Consider the following 5,345-nt stretch of genomic DNA (forward strand, 5'->3'; position numbering starts at 1 on the left):
CTACTTTTTTCTTTTCTTCCTTTTTTTTTTTTTTTTTGGTGAAGACTCTGTATCCTAGCCGAGGCTAAAATGTATAGTGGGCAAATCACCACTAAGCAACACCCCACAAGGTAATTTCCTTTTCTCTTACTTTCCTTGTGACCTGGACAATGGAAGGGGACTGACCTGGGGAAACCACACCCCATAAATATGTCAGGGTGACTGGCACACAGACCTGATCCAATTATGGCCTTAATGATCAGCCTCTAAATAAAGGAGCTTTGCCTGCCTGAGGTGAGCTTCCTAAAGATAGCAGCCATTTTGCTTTGAGAAGCAAACAGCCCCACCCAGGGGACAGGCCAGGCAAGACCAAGGAACTATGAACCCCTGCATGTTTTTAAAGGGAAAAGCGCTGGAGCGCCACGTGGGTGTGCCCCCATATGGCAGGACTGTGCGTGGGAAAGATCCCTGCTGGGGGGAAAGAGAGTTTGCTGCTCAGCTTTGCCTCTGCCAGAAGCCAAAGTCAAGAATCATTTGAAACCCTAGGCATGGACTCCAAGGACAGAATGGTGTCCAAAAGTCATCCTTCTCACAATGTGAACCTTTCAGGAAGCCTGAAGTAATTTTCCAACTAGAGACTACCCCCCCCCCCCCGCCATCTTCTCCCTTGGCTGTGTGCCAGAAATGATTCCTCAGAAGGTCTCTCAATCCTAGTCATCTGCAGGAGTTCGCTGTCCTCAGCTCAGGCCTGGATCCTAAGCAGGGTTCTTCTATTTTATTCCTTTGGTCATTATGCTCTCAATGTGTTGCTGAAGGTGATCTATAAAGCCTTGGTTAGAACCTTTCTGTCACTTTGAACCACTATTCACTGAAAAATCAACTTACCAACCAGTAGCCTGGTTGTGCCTGAGCTGTGTTGCCTGACATTTAAGTACCTGGATGCTGACCCTCCCACCACCAGGGTTTGAACCCCAGTTCCACTATTTCCCTTCCACACTAGTGAGCAAGTCCCTTGACCTCCTTTGGGTCTCAGTTGCCTCATCTGAAACTTGAGTGCAATATTATCTGTCTCAAAGGGGTGTTGTGTGAAAAGGAAAGTATTTAGCCCTCTGCTTAGCACAGAGTAAACACTGTTATCTCAGGAAAACTTGGAGTATTCTAGCCCATCAGGACCCATTTAGGAAGCACTGTATCTGAAATCTCTCTTGCTGGGGACACGCAACCGAGTACCAGCAGTTACAAGAAATATATTCCTGACAGTAAATATTTAACTTAAAAATAGTCTTTGTAATGCTTCCCCAAACTATTTTAAAGCATAGAAAAATGAGCAATTTGCCCAGAATTTTAAAGAGAGTCCATGGCTAAAGAAATACTCTTCTGAATGCCCGTATGTTTTTGCCATTGTTCAACCCACAAGGACACATCACATTTCCAACATTCCTAACAAGCCACGGGTAGATTTTAGAGTGTCTGAATTTAAAAACAGACCACTTTTATTCATTGTCCTTGTGACCACTGATGGTGCCACACGAGACAAATGTGTTTTCCATGTGTGCTGAGGAGGTACATATATGTGAGCATGAATGTTTGTGCTATTTTTTTTTTTTTTTAGATTTTATTCATTTATTTGTCAGAGAGAGAGGGAGAGAGAGCGAGAGAGCACAGGCAGACAGAGTGGCAGGCAGAGGCAGAGGGAGAAGCAGGCTCACTGCCGAGCAAGGAGCCCGATGTGGGACTCGATCCCAGGACGCTAGGATCATGACCTGAGCCGAAGGCAGCTGCTTAACCAACTGAGCCACCCAGGCGTCCCTGTTTGTACTATTTTTAATTTTCCTCTAGTTTCTCACTTTTCTATGCCTTGTACTTAAGGAATATTGGCAAAAAGTACCTGTGTGGAATGAAAAGCAAAATTACCCTACATTCAGGCTCTGCTGCTTCTTCAAATTTGGTTTGAAAGGGGGAGAATCAGTTGTGCTTCTGAAGGCTGCCACTTCTTGGCAAGGAAGTACCTCCAGAAACATAGTGTGAAATGACTATGCTGGAGGAGCTCTGCATTCTCTTGTTTACCCGAGATTTCTTCCATGACCTCTCATAGAACAACAGCATAAATGGATGCAAGAAAAGGTTCAGAAGTGTCCTGCGGTGGAATGGAGTTACAAGGAGCTGGACTGCAATATCCTAATTGCCACCTCCTAGTTTCATGACCTTGAGTTAGAGACTTAGCCTTGTTAAGCCTATTTTACCATCTGTCAAATAGTTGCAGCAGTGTCGTGAGAATTGGATAACAAACGTATGTTGGTTCATGCTTACAAAATTGAAGTGTTTATCTTTGTGAAACTCCCCCTCGGTCTACTAGCATTAAACCCCATTGCATAGGTAGAACTGAGTTTTTAACTGAGTGAAAAATCAAGTCCTGTGAGGTTAGGTTCTCTCCTAACACAATGGCATAGCTAAAGATGAAGAACTCCCAAGCCAGACCTCCAGAAAGAGTTCAAAAAAGGATTATTTGTAGCAGAGATTGAACCAGATGAACAAACAGTAGCAAATACAGCACTTGAAAAGTTAATATTCAAATATATATTCATAATTCCCATACAGAATAATATCCCATTCAGGAAGATAGGTAACAACGTATTAACTAGATCGAGATGCCTTAAAAAAAAAAAAATCACTATGTGTCCTTAAAAGATTAGTTGCTTGGCTTTTTCCATTTTCACTTGACTTGTTCTCTGTATGTGATCAGACTAAAAGCTAGTCAGAGCTAGTTTTCTAAGAGCTAGTAAAACTTCCTACATCAACATGGAAAAGTTAATTAATCATAATAGCCATTCAGAACATTGTGTATACACCAAATGAGAAGACTTATTTTTTTTAGTGGGATGCCAAACACCTATGTTTTTATAATAACCCGGTGCCTGGGTACACTTGTCTAACTACATTCCCAATACCAATATTATCTGAATTTTTTAACCTGGCCAAGAAATAAAGAAGAGACAAGAATTCCAGTACAAAGAAATGACTCGGTATTGTATTTAAAGGCAGAGGCATCCCAGCTGTTGGATGGGTTTAGTAAGATTGATACAATATATTTCCTGATGAAAAAAACAAGTCTAAAACCATTACTGATGAATCCTGAGTGTATGTATGCATGTATGTGTGTGTGTGTGTATCTATATATATATACATATATATATCCCAAAACATAATACTGTATGTCTTGTTTAATCCACTTTATCTGAAGAAGAGTACAGCATTCGTGCTATAGAAGAATAAAATTATTTGGAGGAGAAAACTTCTCTACAAACAACCACAGAATCTCTCTGGCATGTTACTAGGCTTCCCAAAGAGCTGTAAACAATTCATTTGACACTGATGGGATCATCTAACTTTCAGTACAGATATTTAGTAATGAAATGAAAGACACATAGTCATTATGACTCCACAAAAGCTTGTTTTGGGGAAGTTACAGAAGTAGGTGTTCAGCAGAGTGGAGAAAATGAGCATGAAATGTTCCCAGCTTCGAAATGAGCCCAAATCATGTGCTCGGATGTGAGGTCAACATGGATGGAAGGGAAATAAAACTGGTGGGGAGAGTAAAAACGGACGTAATCACACTTTTCACAATATCTCAGAATCTCAAAAGTGTGGACCCCTTACCCAGCAATTCCATACTTATAAAAATTTATAATCAGAATGGCTATGTAAAACAACCCACACATAAAAATTTAGCTCTAGCATTTTTTTTATAATGAGGAGAAATTGGAAACAAACAGAATTTCTAACGACAGGGGATTCGTTAAATAAGTTGTAGTATCCTGAGAGGGAATAGTACACAACCTAAAAGAATTGTGCTTTGGGAAAATATTGAGTTGGGGGAAATAGTTATGAAATGTATTGAGGTGCTTGTTTCTCTAGCACATATACTAAATTGGAACAATACCGACAGGATTAGGATGGCCCCTGTGCAAAGTTGACAAGCAAATTCGTGAAGCATTCCACATTTAAAAAAAATGTATTTAAGTGAGTAATGTAAGGTACAGAAGAGCGTATGCTGCACAATATCTGTTCTGTAACATCCCTATGTAAATGTGGATACGATAGAAAAAAATAAGACTGCACCCTCCATACCCATGAAAGAATGGCCCTGAGGTCAACAGTTTGTTTGACTAAAACAAGATGAAGATGAGGATGGTCATGAGCCATGAAAGAGGTCACATTTCCCTTTTCAGATTGTGGGGGCTCTGAATATCAGGAACACAAAAATCAGAAACACTGTATATTTTTGCAGACACCCAATGAATATATCAGTAAGTACCACCATCTTAGTTCCCCAGTAAATAGATGAGTAAAAGTTCATAATATATTGGCAGAAAGGGGGACATAAAAGAATAGCCAGATGTACTCCTGACATCATCATCTCATCCAGATTCATTTGTACCAGAAGAACCATTAGGAAGTTTGACTGAAAAACAAACAAGTTATCTAAACCTAGGACATCTGTTAGGAACACACATAAAAATGCCACCAGGCTAAAGGAAATGCCCAGAGTGAGCCAGCTCTTACGGGAGAGATCTTTCTCCTCTATGTACAAAACTCAAGTTCCTGCTGATCCTTGATGCCATAAAAAATGTACTGTACATCGTGAGACGAACTACCATAAACACAGTGCACTATCATCCTATGGGAGTGTGGGAGGCCACCTGTTCCTTATGCAAAGGACACAGACACGGGCTGGGACCTGAAAGTAAAAAGAGGAAGGGAACCAAGTGAGACACTGACCCAGACAAGGGTTGAGTCAACCTATGTGCCCTCCCATACCACAGGATTTTATTGCTCAAGCTCCAGGGCCACTTGCTAAAAATTAGACACCACGGACAGAGAGGAGGAGGAGGCTAAGGAAAGCACCGGTTAAATGCCTCTTACCCTGAGCCTTTTGAGTCACCAAGAATCTTCCAAGGAGACCATACTTAAGGAGCAGAAAGATGTCTACATCGTTGGCGTACTGAAGACTTCAAGCTTTTTAGATGAAAGGACTTGGATCCCTGGCTAGCTCATTTAATAGTTGATTGAGTTTATGCAAGTCTCCTCTTCTCTCTTATTCTGTTCCCTGAGGCATAAAATAGTGTTACTAATATCGACTTGGTAAAGGGTTTTGTGAAGATTAAAGGAAACATTATATGTAAAATGCCCGCCATGATGCCTGGCATACAACAGATGCTTAACAATAGAACATTTCTACTTATCTCCTTTTCCCACCTTCTCTTAGTATAGTTCTATTTATTAGTTGTTTTGAAAGAGTGAGAAAGTAGAGGAGGAGGAGGAGAACAAAGAGAATTATTTTAGTGAGTTCAGACATTATAAAAATC

At 40.7% G+C, this 5,345-nt stretch overlaps 1 non-coding gene across 1 annotated transcript; it reads left to right on the forward strand.

Annotated features, from left to right (window-relative positions):
- Positions 1-3,878: 3,878 nt before the first annotated feature.
- Positions 3,879-3,984, forward strand: LOC125103395 (U6 spliceosomal RNA). The gene has a single exon (XR_007128396.1). It is a non-coding gene; the product is annotated as a U6 spliceosomal RNA (small nuclear RNA).
- Positions 3,985-5,345: the final 1,361 nt, after the last annotated feature.

The sequence above is a fragment of the Lutra lutra genome, chromosome 6 (assembly GCF_902655055.1).
Source record: "Lutra lutra chromosome 6, mLutLut1.2, whole genome shotgun sequence".
NCBI lineage: Eukaryota > Metazoa > Chordata > Mammalia > Carnivora > Mustelidae > Lutra > Lutra lutra.